At 47.7% G+C, this 16,785-nt stretch overlaps 2 long non-coding RNA genes across 2 annotated transcripts; both read right to left on the bottom strand.

The window, feature by feature from the left end:
* Positions 1-732: 732 nt before the first annotated feature.
* Positions 733-5,270, bottom strand: LOC147139255 (uncharacterized). The gene is made up of 3 exons (XR_015089084.1): positions 5,130-5,270; positions 3,922-4,243; positions 733-1,016 (listed from the first exon to the last, which is right to left on the bottom strand). It is a non-coding gene; the product is annotated as an uncharacterized LOC147139255 (long non-coding RNA).
* A 6,361-nt stretch (positions 5,271-11,631) lies between these two features.
* LOC147139254 (uncharacterized) lies at positions 11,632-15,232 on the bottom strand. The gene is made up of 3 exons (XR_015089094.1): positions 14,998-15,232; positions 14,621-14,845; positions 11,632-12,140 (listed from the first exon to the last, which is right to left on the bottom strand). It is a non-coding gene; the product is annotated as an uncharacterized LOC147139254 (long non-coding RNA).
* Positions 15,233-16,785: the final 1,553 nt, after the last annotated feature.

The raw sequence follows: 16,785 nt of genomic DNA, 5'->3' as shown, positions 1-16,785 counted from the left end.
AAGTATACCATGAAATCATAGGCCAAAACAAGACAACCGGACGCCCCCCCAAAAAAGGTGACAGAAATATGAAGACCAGAACTGATCAAGTTCAGTCCCTTTCAACTCATGAATTATTCTCATGAGTTGAATCAACTGGTGAATTATTCATGAGTTTTTGATGCAGATGACATCACAGCACACGCTTGGTCAACCCAAAAACTAAACTTTCAGCACTAGGTTTATCCTTTCATCCAGGATTTTTTTCCCTCCTGGGTCCGAAGGGGGGCTTGAGCCATACAGAGGGGAGCTGACAAAATCACATGTAAATATATTTGAGAATACTAACTCAAATGCTAGAGCGGCTTAACTGGGGCTGCACAGATTTTTGACGGGGCTCCAGCCCCCCCTTTGCTCCGGTGCAGCGCCACCCCTGCTCTTCACGTAACTTCTGTTAGTCTCTTCTCAGAACTCTGTCACTGTTGGTAACTTTGCTTTTCACTTCACCCAATTTGCTTTTGACATTTGTGTGCTTGCTTGCTTGCGGCGAATCTCACTGCAAACTTTGGCCGACATTCACTACCCCCAACCCACACCCCGCTGATCGAGAAATACCGTGTAAGATTATATACAGAAACGTACGGGCAAATGACAACTTTTGAAAGTTTCAGCACACCCCGGGGTTGACAGGTATGCTTCATGCAGCTTTGCTTGTCCTTTCACATGCTCCCGTCAGTCCTAAGAATGCGCAGATGTTTTAGTTGTTGTTGTTTTTCTGAGGGGGGTGCATCTGCCGAAGTCAACGTTTGCACACTAGCATGTGGGCAATCACTTTGCGGGCGGGCGGCGGGCCGAGTCATGTGACGGCACACAGGAAGTGCCATCGCGCAGCAACTTCCCGCGGCGCTGCGACTGCTCGCTTACCTGCTGCCGGTGGCACGCCAACGTCCCCCCCGGAGCTGAGTTGAGCGGGGCGGGTGGTCCTCCCTATCAGTAAATTCAGCAACGCCGACCGAGCCGCTCGTCCTTCAGCTTGCCTGTCCCTCAACAGACAGGAAGTGAGACCTCAAGACTTCAACTTTTACAAGCTACATACAAGACCCCAACCCCCACTTACACACACACACACACACACACACACAATCCCGCCTCTGCTGCCCCCCCTGTCCCCCCGCACATTCCGGTTTAGACCATTTGATTGTCCCACTGGAAAATCTGCTGGCTCACCTGTGGAATGCTGCCACTTTCATCTGCACATGCACGCACACAAATAGTCACAATACGTGCATGTGTACATATGTATGTAGTTCTAGTGCTAGCCCCTAATTGCAAATTCCAGGATTGCAGTCCACTATTTGGGGATTTTCTTTCCAGTTATATCTCTATTTTGGGCAGTATCCTGTATATTGACTGCACTGCAATTCCACTTTTGACCACTAGATTGCTGTGTGCTCATTTCATTTGAGACGGTGTAAATTTGAAAGAAGAAGAAGAAGTATTCCAGCCCAGTCTTGTTTTTGCTGAACAGGAGCCATTGTCAAGTCCTCTGCAATCCTGCTTTTGGTGACTGTTGGTACTTTTTATAATGTACAATTTTGGGCAGGATTATTGATGTAGGCTATATTGTGAGATAAATTGTTTTTTTAATTATAATGTTCCATTTCCCACCTCAAAAAGAAAAAGACACACAAAAACACAACATCATAAACATCATGAATCAAACAATTTTGATGTAGAAAAATGTGTTGTTTACCAGAAGCACATAGCGGGATGGGATGCTATCAAAACATGTCTAAGGAGTATTTCTTTGTTCTGGAACGTGGCCGCCGCCCACGGTGGAGGGCCTTTCCTGTACTCATGTTGCGCTCTAACATACTAACGTACCTTTCATTTGCTATCTCAAGAACTTTGTTTGAAATAAAAGTTTCTCATGTTTTTATGGAGTAGTTTTCGGTGGAAGCAAGTTTGCAAAGTGATGCAGACACGCAAACATGCTCATCTGCTCCCGGGGGCAGCAGCCCACTGCAAAACTAAGACTCAAGAAGGATGAAGAATCCAGCTTCCAACTTGGCCAAGATGAAAGACAATCTTCCTAATTTTGTGATGGTCAAACTCACGCTAACATAACATGCTAGCACATATTTCATTTTCCAGTTGAACAACTTTTAGACATTTTTTGTGGAGATTTTCCATGTGGTTGTTTGGAAAAAGAAGGAAAGTTGTTGGGTTTGGTCCAAGTCACTTTCCAGACACGCTAAGCATGTTAAAACAAATTTGATCCAGATCCGTGGACATTTTTGACACTCGCTTGTAATGATGTTCAGACAAAGTTTTTGTGCAGACAATGACGTCACGATATGAAAAGGAAGAATGTTCGTACTCTTTGCGCGTGCAAGAAGGCGGCGAGGTCAACGTGTCGTCCTTGGTTTGGCGTCAAAGGAAATGCGTTCGCGCTCGCTCTGGCTCTCCCTCCAGTGTAACGTGCGTGCGTGGCGCTGTGATGTCTTGTGACTGTTGGCCTTCGCGTGGTGACCGCGCCGCTTGGCGCCGCGCCCACCTTGGCGCGGCGCCCGCTCGGATCCCCGCCGGCGCAAGTCGGCCTGGAATTCATTCTCCGGCGTCGCTGACCCGCAACGGACACGACGCGACAGAAGGAACGCACACGGAGGCGCACTTTGGAACATTTTTAGGAGCGGCATCCCAGGTAAACACCCTACCCCGAACGACCCCATGTTGGCAGCGGCATCAGAGCTGCCGACCACGTGGCGTCCGATCGGTGCCTTGACACCTCGCTTCGAACGTCGGCACCAGAAAGAAAATTTTCCTCACCTGGGTTAGAGTTTCAAGTCACTGTTAGGGCTTTTAATTAGGGCTAGGGGTTCAAATTAGAGGTTGGGCCATGGGTTAGCCTTTCAAATTAAGATTTCAAACCAGGGTTAAGGATTTGAAAATAGCATTTCAAGGCAGGGCTAGGGTTTTGAAATTAGGCTTTCAAGCCAGAGTAAGGCTTACAAATTAGCGTTCCAAGTCAGGGTTTTAAACCAGGGTTACGGTTTCAAATGAGGGTTTTGAGCCAGGATTTGTGTTTCAACTGACTGTTGTCTGCTAAAAGATGAAGTGGTGTGATTGACAGGTGTGTGTCATGGTGACGATGTCACTGGTGTCGACCTTGCTTGTCACATCCAATCAGCTGCCTGACATCAAAGACGCATGAGGATCGCACACAAGCGCCGTTAGCTTCGCCGTTAGCATCACCGCTAACGTAGAGGGTGTCACCTCCACCGTGGGGCTCCTTGAGGGCCCGGTGGTGTGGAGCTCATCCTCAAATTATGCTAATGAGGCGTCGAATTGATGCAAAACAAGCCCGATCGGTTGCTAATGTTTGTCCAGTCGTGAAAGGCCGAGACTCCCTGCGAGAAATACCAGGAGGGGGGGAAGAGAGGGGGCAATGTGGGGGCAGTCTGGGTAACAAGACGCAGGCGTGCGAGCGAGCGGGCGGGGCGTCTCCCGCAGCGTTGCGCATTATCATATTTCCACGTCATTACTTCTTTTTCCACTTGAAATGAGGAAGCAGCTCGACGGTGCGTTCGCCGCCCGCGGGACAACGAGGCGCTCGGACGCATGCTCCCGAAATGCACGGCTACTGTCGGCACGAGCAACTCGCGCGAAACACCGGCCACGCGTGCGCACACGTGCACACTGCACTCCTAATAATAACACAATTAGCATATACACAACATCACTACACACACCTCCACAGCTTTACAACATATTCTACACATGGTGACCACAAACATTCGACATGACTACTAACAGTTTGACTACATACACCTACCTGGCATGACGACACACAACATAACTACACACAAAACGATTACACATGACATGAGTACACAACTCCACTGCACAAAAATGACGACGCATCAGTCGGTATGACCTCACCCAACAGGAACACAACACCAGGTGTGTTGACAACAAGAAAGTGCTTGTGTTGACGCGGTTGCTCCGTCACCACGCGGTGACATGGCCGCGCTCTCCGTCCGTCCCCGGGGCTCCCGATGACGAAGGGCCGAGGTGAGCGCGCGTGCCGCCGGTGCGGCCTGGCCCGCCGCCTGGGCGGCCGGCGCGCTCAGTGAGGCGGCCGTAGCTGGCGATTAGCGGCCGCCGGCGAGAGGCGCGCTGGCGCGGCGACAACGGCCGCTTCCTGTCCGATGGCGTCACGATGAGTTTGCTGACGGGCTCAACTTGTGCACTTCATGTTTGGCTGCCAGAAAAAAGAAGTGGACAAAGACACACGCACACACAAGATGACATGTTAAGGCTGCTCAGGAGACAATACAAATGTGTATTTGTACAGTATCTACGTGTATGTGCCGTGTGTGTGTATCTGTTTGTGATTTGATTTCAAGTGCTATCAATGTGTGTACGTGTGTGAGTTCAAGTGTACACTATTTGCATGTGTGTGTGTGTGTACCAGTATAGTTTATGAATGTATTTTCTGTTAGTGTATGAATGTGTTTGAGTGTGTGAGTGCGATATCTTTGAATGTGGTGTGTGTGTGTGTCACTGTGTGTTTGTGTATCTATGTGTCTAATAAGTTTGTGTGTATAGCTACATTGGGTTTACTGTATGTATTTTTTGTATGAGTATCAATTTGTGTTCCCTATGTGTCTGTATGTAACGTGTTTCTACTGTATTTGTGTATACACAGTGTGCATATATTACTTAGTGTATTTAAAATGGAGGGGATCATATACAGTAGGCCCTAATTTAGGGCCTGTGATGCCTCCAGCTGAATCTATTTTAGAGTGGCATGGTACAGATGTGGGTGCTCCTGTTAGAAAACGCAGGCTTGTATTTCTTGTATAAGTTTATTCATTGTGGTCTGCAAGAACAAACAATATAGCAACATCATCTAATACACATCCATTAGTTCACAGTCGACTTTGACTTTACAATTCACTGTCTTCAGTGATTAAATAGCCAAACAATAGAAACAATTCACATTCACACGTTTATCGTCACTAGTTAGCTTACTAGCGGAAGTTGCTAACGAGCGTTTATTGACGTGACATCACTCGCGAGAACAGTTACGCTTTGGTGTACAGTGTACATCACATGACACGAACAATAGACATGATTAAACTCACCTTTTGGCATTTTCACGGAACAATAAACGTGGCGGAACATAGACAATCTGTAATTATGGACTTTCATTGCACGAACAACAACTAGCTTCGCCGAGAGAAGGAAAATAAAAGCAAATACGTCACTCGCGTTGGGCACGCGAGATTCGAGGTGCGTTCAACACCTGCTCATAGTGTAGGGTATCAGAAACAATGCACGGAAAACTCAATTAATCAAACGCCAACAACTACAAACAGTAAAACTACGAACAGTAAAACAATGTGGGTCTTCTATCAGTATGTGATTGTGTATGCATGCATACGTGCACATGTATCTCCGTGTGTTGCTTGGGGTGCGTGCGTGCGTGTAGGTACGTGTGTGTGTGTGGGAGTGTGAGTGTGAGAGCGACTGTGTAGGGGCGGGGCTTTGTGGCGTTGCTCCAGTGCTCTGGCCGCCGCCCAGTTGCTTCTTCATCAGAGTGAGCGGTCAAACGCACACTTTCACAGCCAAATGACATCATTGTGCGTGTGCGTGTGTGTGAGTGTGCGTGTGCGTGCGTGTGTGTGTGCGTGCGTGTGTGTGTGCGTGCGTGTTGGGGATTCCCCCCTCATCTCAGCGTCACCTCCTGGCGGCCCGCGTGGAGGTGAGGGTGTGATGAGATGCCAGGAGGAGGTGTGGTGGCTCGGCGGCTCGGTGGGGTGGCCGGCAGCTGCCAAGCACCGCCTTCACTGACCCCCGTGTGTGCGTGCGTGCGCGCGTGTGCGTTGTGGGGTGTGAAAAGAGCGCACGGCGGCGGTCCAACATGGCGGCTGTGAGCGTTCAGCTTCAGTGAGGACGTGTCAGCCAACTGTTGCATTGTGCGAGTGTATCAGTGAAGCCGCTTGATACACTCATAATGAATTGTCACAGTATTGATCAAACATTTAACAAGGTAAGACTGAGATTAACATGCAAGACTTTTTTGTCGAAATCTGCAAGTTTCATTTTCAAATGGTAAGTTCTACAAGTGCAAGTGGAAGTAAAAGTGTAAGAATAAGGATGCATATACTGTAAGTACAAGTGTTAGTGTGAGAAAGTAAAAGTGTAAGTATGAGGCAGTCAGGCCTTGACACCGGAAGGCACAGGCAATTTGTTGCGCCTTTATCTGTTGTGCCTTTCTGTATCATTTTTCCAACATTTGGACGGCCAAATGACTTGAAAGAATCGCCTGCCTGCCTGCCTGCCTGTCTGAGTGAAGCAGGACTTCCACCTTGCACTTGGGAGCTTGGGCCTTGGAACCGAGGTCACGGGCCTTCTTCCAATGTGGCCGTGTCTCCACCTGACCCGCTGTTGATTAGCTGCGATCCAGTCCCGGGTGACGCCCCCGTCCCTGTCCGCTCCGGCCCCAAAGTCCTCCGCCGCATTTTGTGGACTTGCAATCGTTAGCGACGCCAGCTTCATGCTGACTGAATGCCGAGCATGCAGCGATGCTAATGACGCTAATGTGCACACAACGCGCCCGCGGCGGCGCGATCACATGACTCCGACTGCGACCAGTTGCGGTGCAATGAGAACATGTGCACACACACAAAAACACAAACAGAAACGCGCGCACACACACACACACACACACACACACACAGTGGAGTGTGCGTCACGGTCGACATCACAAACGCGGTGTGGATGTTTTCAGGTCACATGCTAATCACTGTGCGTTTTATTGTGGCGGGGCGCATTGAGCCGTCATTAAAGGTCAACGGGCAGCACGCACGACAAGCGCCGCGCTAAGAAGAAGGAGATCACAAATCGGTCCCAGCGTTGGTCAACGACCGCTTAGCGGCACGCCTCGCTTCACACTAGCAGTTTGTCTGCATGACGTTCAGAATTACTTGCATCATAAAAAGGTGACGTCATTACCAAACATGAAGACTATCAAGCTAGCATATTTGAAATACGACATCATTAATAATGTCAATCACATAGAGTGTCAACATTTTAAAGATCATAGTAAAAATGCCAAAGATGAAATCAAAGTGTCATTGAAAGGATTCGTCAATATTTCTGAAAAAACATTCATGTCACTCGTGTTCATTATAAACTTCTCAAGTATGATGTCTTCAAAAAACAGGAAATGTCAATCGTGATCATCAAAAATATTTAAAAGATGACACTGTTAATGATGTCACTAACACCGATCATAAAACTGCCAAAGATGAAATAAAAGTGTCATTGACGTGATTTCCATCACGGCACTTGATTAGCGACAACAAACCCCTCCTCCTCGCCCAGCTACGCCCCTGGAAGGGGCCATCTTGTTGTTTAGGAGCACGTGACAAGTCGTTGCTGCTTGTTATGCAAATGAGCTGGTAAATGTCAAATTAGCATAGATTAGCTACCTCGCAGACGGCTGCTTTACATACGCCAAGATGCCGCCCGTCACCGCGGGTGACCGCCGCCGCCACCGCCGCCACGGAGACTGATAGAGGGCGACAGGGCGTTGACGGACGGACGGACGGATGGACAGACTTATTTGGGGGGGGCGGACGTCGCTGAGAGGAGGAAAGGCACATTATGCTAATGAGCTCGTTCACTCAAAGGCTGCTGGGCCCTTCCGCCACCCTCGGACATTCTTCACTTCCTCCTCCTCTTCTTCTCTCATTCGGGATGACCACACGCACGCACACACACACACATTAAACATACATGAAGTGGGGGGGGCGGGTCAGGTGGGAGGGTGTCAGTCCAGATGTTGAGTGAGTAGTCAGTTGAATAGTTAACTCACTTAAACACTTTTCATTTATTCATTCAACATTCCTCATATGCCGCGCACACGCTTTCTCTTGTCATGCAAACACCAACACAAACGCACACCAATATGCAAATGTACTCCAAACCTTTTTGCACTGAAAAATTCATCACACACACACATTGATGTTTTGTACATTTTCTGGCATTCTTTATTTTTTTTGTTTTGAGATGGGGGTTTTTTTGCGCCATGTTGTTTATTTATTTGACCTTTGCACTGAATTTTTGGAGTTACATTGTGTTGAAATTTCTACAATGATTTTTTCTTTACTTTTTACAGCGTTACTTATTTCCCATTTCGGAGATGTTGATTTTCTTACATTGTTGAAATTGTCCACGTTTAATTTTTGGAGATGTTGAAAGGTTGCTTTTTTTTTTCACCGAGCCGAAAGAAGCTGGATAAAACTCAACAACAATTTGGCAAATACTGAACCAGAGCAGGGAACAAAATCCAAACAAATTGACAGACAACGAGGCACACCTGGAGGGAGCTGATTGGTTGACATGAGGAACAGGGCTGACGACAACAGGTGGAGAGCAAAACCAAACGAGCTGAGAAGACATGAACAAGGCCACAACATCGATTCAAAACAAAGCAAAATGATGATGTTTGCAATGGATTTTTCAGAATGTAGATTTTTTTTTTTTTTTTTAAAGTTACTTGGATTGTTTTTGTTGCTGCAATGCACTACTCTTTACAATGTAGATTATTTATTTATTTAGATATTAAATACGTTTTATACCATTTTTAAGGTGTTGGACTTTTTTATAATGAATTGAGTTTTTGATTTTTTTTTTAATATTGTCCTGCTGTGGAATATTTTGATGGTTAAAAACAAATCTGTGGTAGAACTTCAAACGCTGAAATTCAAATTGTAACAGAGAAATGGAAACTCTGATGGCATCGAGCCTGCATAGCTGCAAGTGTTGATTTAAATCCCTTTTTTGTTGCAGTTCTTTGAATTATTTGAGTGTGCCGCTTGGTGGCTGAAGTCCGTCGAGCGTGAACGTTAGCGAGCCCGCCGCGGCCGCTTGCGAGTAAAATATTTAAATGGCGGCTGGAGCTGAGCCACGTTGGCTGGTGCTTTGGCCCGCGGCTCCAAATCGCTCCGCTGCCGCCGAGGGTCAAACATTTTCTAAAAATGTAAAAGTGTAAAAATGCAAATGCGACATATTGCGGCGGTTACGGCCTGGCTGAGTTTGCGCCCGCAGGCCGCGGCGGGGGTTGGGCGGGCCACCGCCACCCGCAGAGACGGCCGGCCCACTTTGTACCTCGACCATTCCAGCGCAACATTACCTCTTCGTTTTTGGAAAATTTTTCTCATTAAAAAAAGTACTACTTCATTCTGCAAATAGAAAAACTTCATTATTGTGGCATGATACATTTCTCGTAAAAATCGAACTTTGTTTTTGTAAAATTCAACTTGATTTTAGAAACATTCAAATTTCCTTCTTGTCAAGAACACCTTTATTCTCATAGCGTCGCTATTTTGCTGAAATCGGACTTTTGAACAATACAACAAACATGGAATAAAAATACAAATAAAACTTTATTCTCCACGCTTTGTGAGGTTTTTGTTGTTGTTGTTTTTTTCATAAAATTTGACTTGACGCTAGTAGCTTTGTCCGTTTGGCATTATGCAATTTTTCTTGCAAGGTATGAATTTTCCCTTGTTACAGTCCAACCATTGTCGTGCCATTCCGTCTATCTTGGTAAAATATAACGTAATGCTTGACACGTTGCAACTATTTCTGCTAAACTATGCCTTCATGCTTGTAACTCTAGCCACAAAACATGATGCAATCAACGTGATGCATGGACCTTCTTTCCTGAGGGTCTATTGCAGGGGTGCCCATTACGTCGATCGCGATCGACCGGTCGATCGCAAAGGCATTGTGGGTAGATCGCCAGCCTATCATCCGTCCTCACTACTGCATTGCTACGTTCATGCTACGTTCACACCAACTGCGTTGGGAGCGTTTCTGGCGACGCGTTTGAATTGGAGTCAATGTAGTTGCGTGCGGGGCGGCGCGAATGATGCGTTTGGAGCGGTGGAAAGCGGAGCGAAACACCGGAAATCTGCCCATTCGCTCCATTCGGCGCGTATAAAATAAGTCATCTTTTTTGCCATTTCGACTCGCGGCAGCCGATCAGCATCGGGCATACTGCGTCACACACAGCCACACAGCGTCCTGTTCACTCGGGGGCTTTTTTTTTTTTACAGTTCTTGAACTTTACCAAGACAGCAATATTGTTAGCATTAGCATATAGTGTGTAAAAAAGTTGGCTTGTTTAATACGCGCCGAATGGAGCGAATGGCCGGATTGTTGCCTATCAGCAGCTCCTGTCCGGGCTATGCGTCCCTGGCTGATTCCATTCAGTGCAAGTCATCAGAGTAAGGTAATTACAAAACATTTGTTGTTGTTGTATTGCGCTATATAGGTTGATGCAGTCATGCAAGGTACACCGGCATATACGGTACATATAAAAATGATTCTCAATATATATAAATAATGTGTTTTGAATTTTTAGTAGGTGGTAGATCATTTTGACTCGGTCATGTCATAAGTAGCTGAAAAAGTGTGGGCACCCCTGGCCTAGAGAAACACCCCGACTGCACGACCAATCCCGTCCTGGTGTCACCCGCAACTGCCGCCACCTGCTCATTGTGCTGGCGCAATATGGCTGCCCCCCGCCCGCCGTCATTAGCGGTTAGCGCGTAGGAGGCCACATGGGTGGGGGGTGGATGGGGGCTGGCGGTTTGGGGGTCTGATTAGCGTAAATGACTAGTGGTTAATATTAGCGTGTCACCACTCGCCCCTGACAGCTTTTAATTAGCATCGTTAGCATCATTAGCCCCAAATAAACACGTCACTTTGTGTGTGTGCATTTATTGTGTCGCATGTGTAGCTGTGTGTGTTTGTGGATGTGTGTGTGTGTGCGCGTGTCTGTTAGTGTGCGCTAGTGTAGTTGTGCGTGGGTTTGTGTCTGTTTTGTAGTTCTGTGCATGTGTGTGAGTGTGTGTCCAAGTGTAGTTGTATGTGTTAGCATAGTTTTGTAGTTGTGTGTTTATGTGTTTGTGTGTGTGTGATTGAATGGGCACGTATGTGTCTGTGTGTAAACGTGTAATTGTGTGTTCACATAGTTTTGTAGTGTGTGTCTGTGAGGCTTTGTGTCTATTTTTGTTTGTGCATGTGTTTGTTTGTGTGTACATGTAGTAGTGTGTGTGTAGTTTTGTAGTTGTGTGTCTGTGGGTACATATGAAGATGTAGGTGTTTTATAGTTTTGTTTGTGTAGATATATGTGTTTGTGTGTGATGTGTGCGTGCGAGGGTGTATTTTTATTTTTGTGTGTTTATAAGCGTGTGTCTTTGTGTAGTTGTGCGTAGTTTTGCAGTTGTGCGTGTGTGCATGAGGGGGAGGGTCCTGAAGATGAGGGATCGGTCGCCCATCTTGTTTTTCTTCTTCCACTTTGCTGAACTTCCTGAGGAAAAAGAGAGCAAAAAACGGTCCATCTGTACGCCGACTTCAACATGGCCGACATTTCATGAAGCAGATTGACGCGCGTGTCAGACATCTGCTGGGCTGAAGGTTGGGGGGGGGGAACATATGCATCCTAAGCCCCCCCCCCCCCCCCCCCCCCCCAACAAGACTTTGACTTTGAAAAGGACAAAAGGTCACGACTGGCGCTTTTATTTTGTTCAAAAAAGCTCAAATACGACAAAGCTGGAGCATGTAGGACGGTGAGATTATCAGATGAGCCTGCACACGATACAACCAAAACTGTTCAATGCACATTTATTTATCTCTATAGTGGCGTCTTATAGCGGACAAAGATAAAACAAAATCATTTAAGATGTGAAAAATCCTTATGCGCGTCCCCGGCCTAATGTGAGCACAGGCGTGGACATGATTCCCAGTGGCATGAATTTTGTCCGCTGTGGGCCGATCACATTAATTATGCAAATGAGCAGTTCAAGTAAGGGGGAGGGGTTGTATTGTTTCACAAAGTAAGTAAAATGGGAGGCTGGCGGCTAACTGCTCCTAATGGGTCAAACGCTTGCGCTATGCTAGGCTAACTGTTTCTTGGGCTTGGAAAATGCTGAGCGTCGAGGCAAGAGCGATTGGATGCTCATTTGGGAACTCTTCCGCTCTTTCATCTAAAAGACCGTCGCTGTGCCTCAGCTCAAAGAACCTGCAAGACATTTTCCGGCAGCTGCGGGTTGACCCGCACAGGTGGACGCGGCAACCTACCGAGAGAGACATGGACAAAACATGATAAAACTCAAATCTAATCAAAACCAAATGCACAAAACACAGAACATGACAACATAAAGACCAATCCGTTCCGAGATCGGGACAAGACAAAGACGGTTTCTTTTTTCAAACACAATGAAAATGGCCTTGCTCCAAGGAGCTGAACTCAGATTGAAGACTTCAGCCCAGTTTCTTCTTTCTGTAGATTTTGGTCTGAAGCGGACATTGTCTTGCGATTCAGGACTCCTGCTTCCAAAGTGTCAGGAGAACTGCTTTCTCGCCGGGACCTTCCAGGATGTTCGCTAATGAAGCTTAGTTCTGACGAGGGAGGTGACTAGCGAAGAGTACGTACGCTTTGTGAGATGTCAGTGACAATGACAGTAGTGGCCACTGCAGTCCTCGAAGTGCTCTAGTTGACAATGTGAAGGAATTTCGCTTCCCAGAGGAGATTTTTCAGGTCTGCAGGTCCAGGTGCCTTACCTGCTTTAAGTTGATTCAGGACAACAAACTAATCACCCATTCAACATTTCTGCCCTATTTCTTCTTTCTTTTGATTTGGTCTGTCCTGCACTTTGTCTTAAGATTCAAGACTTATAGGTTTTCTCCGAGTTGTGCCCGGAAAATCTAGAACCCTAGAATAGAGAATGTTTCGAGAACATTAGCCTATGGTTATGTAAATAGGTGGAATCCAAACCCAGACTAACATTTAGTCCTAATGTTCCCTCTTGATTGTGCGTGAAACTAACAAATACTGGAAAAAGCCTTGCGGCGACAAGACGAGCAACAAGGCAAGACCAGGAAAAGACTGATGAAAACAGCTGAGACCTCCCACGAAACGATGGAGGTGACAGGAGCGCGCTGCGACTCCAGTAAAAGTCTAAAACGCCCTTCTGACGTTCACGTTTTAGTCTGAGACTAGTGAAAATCGTTTGGTGTAAGCCCAGCATTAGAAGACAGACCATGGAACGATGGATGGACCGTCTTTATGTGTGTACCGGCCGTAGTGAGGCGTACTCTGGTAAGAAAGCGCACACTTTGGCGCAGTGGCTGACATATTTTCTGCTTTTGTAGCTCACGATGTCGCCCGATCGCTGCGGTTTTCGAGCAGAGACCGAAAAGAAAGCCTTGCCGGTTTAATGCTCCTTCTCAGCGACGGCGGCGGCGAATTCGGCAGGCATGTCTTTTTCTGTCTTTTCACATTGCAAAGCTGCAGGTCACGGCGGGCCAGAAGCGGGCACGTCCCGAGGCTGGCGCGGATGTCAGAGGACATGACGAGCGGGCCCCAGACGAGCCACTTGGAGCCGGACGAGCCACTTGGCCGCCACTCAGCGCCGCTCCGCCTGATCGTCCTCGATGGGCCAAGATGGACGTGGGCCATCCTCTGTTGGCAGCGGGCGGCGTCCTCGGTGCCACTTGGCCGCCGTTGCCGCCGTCCCGGGGGCCTCTCGGCGAGTGGGCGGCGTCCTCGGCGCCTCTCGGGGCGGCGGCGCTCAAGCGGCTACGCCGACGCTCCCGCACGTCACGGCGGATGAGCGGCGCCTCCTAATGCGTCGAGACACGCACACGAGGGGCCGACCGGGATGCGCACGCACACACCTGTCAATCAAACACCTGACATGTGACCGCACTCACGCACGCACGCACGCACGCACGCGTTGACTTTGTGCTAATCAGATGACAGAAATTGCAACTTCAGATGGGCAAGGTTACATTTTAAAAAGTATATTTCTTATTTTGCTAATAATTGGATTATTTAGTGATTCCGTTTTTTTTCATTTAATGAGAGAAATTCAAGGGGATATCATTGTCAATTAATTCAAAACTATAGTTAAAAAATATTGACTGTATATTTCGACTGGCCGAAATGAATTATATTTTCGATTTTAAACTACATTCCTTTACTTCACTTTAGTAAATAACTCAATCCCATTTAATTTATCTATTTAAACATTTATGAAACGTCATCCCGTCAAACCTTTGGTTTAAAATATAACATGTTATTTAAGGGAAATCAAGTTCAATTAAATGTTTCCAAAAGAACATTAATTTATTTTATTTTTCGTTATCAACCTTACCGTGATGACAACAACGCTACGAAATTTTAAAAAAAATCATCAGAGATGACAAGCTCACACTCAAGTGTTGGCTCACACGCAGCAGGCAGATGGCGCGCGCGCGCACACACGCACACGCAGTACTTTTTGAAAAATGTGTGTGTACGGTTGACTCGCTGGCTGCTTGGGTAGTTAAAGCGTTTACACACACACACACACACACACACACACACACACACCCCGACACACACACACACACACACCCACACACACACACCCACACACGCACACCCACACCCACGCACGCACACGCAAGGTATGCGTGCGTGCGTGTGTGCGTGCGTGTGGTGTTGGCAGTGCATGTGTGACCCAGCTGGTGTTACATTGAGCACGTCAACAACACATCAGAATTGATTAACCTTTCAACTCGGCCCGTTCCTCAACCTCGTCTTCATCCTCATCCCCATCATCATCATCAGCAGCAGCAGCAGCAGCAGCAGCAGCATCGCTGTCATCATCACTGTGTGGGTGTGTGGGGGTGGGTGTGGGCGTGTGTGTACGTGTGTGTGGGGGGGGGGTCTTGAAGTATCCCTACATGAACGAATCTTCTTGACGCTGCCCCGACGTTCCAGCGGCCTTGGTTGCTTCCGCCACACAAAAAAGAGGGAAAGAGGTGTTCCTAATATTCTGACCACATTGTTCGGCAACCTCCAACATCACATCCAAGTTTTCAAGCACAGTACGCGCCGCAAACATTGATGCCCCCCCCCCACCGCCACACACATATCCACCCTACCTGTGTTTGTGCATCTGCGTGCGTGCGTGTGCGTGCGTGTTCGTGCGTCGAGCAGATCCAGCGGTGCCGCTTCAGTGGAGTCACTTCCTGTCTTCGAGGCAGTCACCTGAAGCCAATCACTAACACACGCGCACACGCACACGCCTATTTGACCAATCAGAGAAGCAGATGAGGAGCACATGTGACCCGCATGAAGAACTTTTGGACGCAAGTTGGGACATTCCAAGTTGCTCATGTCGAGGAAGCTCAAAAGTGCGCGCACGTGTATGAGTACATGAATTCTTGTGTGTGCGTGTAAGTGTGTCTTAGAGTGTTTATGTGTATGTGTTAGTGGGTTCTGTGCGTATATTTGTGTGCGTGCGTGTGTGTGTGTACAGTATGTCTTGGGGGGAGGGGGGGGGTGCTGATTAAATATGGCTGACACGGCCAGTGTGTGGTCATGTGGACCAGGAGGCGGGACACGGCGCCGGGTGGCGGCCGGGCACTGTGACGCCCTCTGGCGACCCCCCACCCCCTCCTAAACCCCCCACTCCCCCCATACAGCCAAAGACAAAACAGATGTCCACCATGGTGTACACGTGCGTGTGTGCTTCAAAAGGTCGTTGGGAGGAATGTGTCAAGGTTGCTCCAACGTTGTCAGTGAAGATCACATTTATTCAATTGTCATGTTTGAATGTTTTGAAAATGTGCGAGCAAACTTTCACAGTGGACTGAGCTGGCCTGCATGCAAGTTCAATTGTGTCCAATGCAAGTGGGAAATTGTAGCGGGATACATGGCAACCATCCATCCATTTTGATTCGGATGCGTTGCTTTTCTTTGCTATGCAACAAACAAAGTCTGCATTGTTAGCAGCACAGCAACATTTTCGCCAGATTTGACGACTTATAAGACCTCTCGAGTGACTGGTTTCAAAACGCCCGAAGCAAGGTCATCGGGGCTCTGTCCGGCGTTTAACTCGTCATTCGCCGTCCGTCCATCCATCCATCGATCTATTGATCTAAAAATTGATGGTTGTGGTTTTTGTGGTGTAGGGTGCTCTCATTTCTGAAGTTTCTTATCTGAATGACTTGCGCATTCCTGCTCAGTCAGCACAATGGGACCTCTGTGTGTACCTGCGTGCGTGTGCGTGTGCGTGTGCGTGTGCGTGTGCATGTGATGGAGGTTCAGGTATTCCTGCCTGTCCCCAGCCCATTGGACGGCGCTTTGCAGACTCCATGTTTGTTGTCCTCCCGCTAACCGCGCTAATGCTAACACAGAAACCATGCAGCGTGGTTCCCATCCGTCTCCCTTTTTCAACTGAAAGCGAACAAAACAAAATCTTGGTGGACTTTATAGTTGATGGTTGTGACAACACAATGCAGACGAATCTTTAGCAGCACTCGATTTAGACCTTGGAAGAGAACTTTTATGATTGCCTTATTAGCGATGAAATGTGCATGGCGCTCGTCCCAGACGTATTGTTACAACTCTACGCCGCACACTGCGGCATTTTCATCGTGGAGACAGAAAATGAAGTGAAAACGCTGCCAACAAATCACATGTATGCAAGTTAGAGGTAATGTAAGATGGCCGCCGGCGGCTTCACTTCTCCCGATGGCGAGTAAGGCGCCATTGGCGGGCCAGCTTATCATATACGTCCGTGCCCACAAAGCTGATGTTGTGCTCATTGTTGCCGGACGCCAAGCTAAGCTAAATGAAGCTAAGCTAAGGAAGTTAGCATCTCGCCTCAGTAGATCGGCGCTGCCTCCTGCTGGCCTGCTGACACACGTGACACACTTGCTTCAATC

The sequence above is a fragment of the Filicampus tigris genome, chromosome 12 (assembly GCF_054856515.1).
Source record: "Filicampus tigris isolate MCC_2025a chromosome 12, RoL_Ftig_1.0, whole genome shotgun sequence".
Lineage (NCBI taxonomy): Eukaryota > Metazoa > Chordata > Actinopteri > Syngnathiformes > Syngnathidae > Filicampus > Filicampus tigris.
This window is presented reverse-complemented; position numbering and strand designations above follow the sequence as displayed.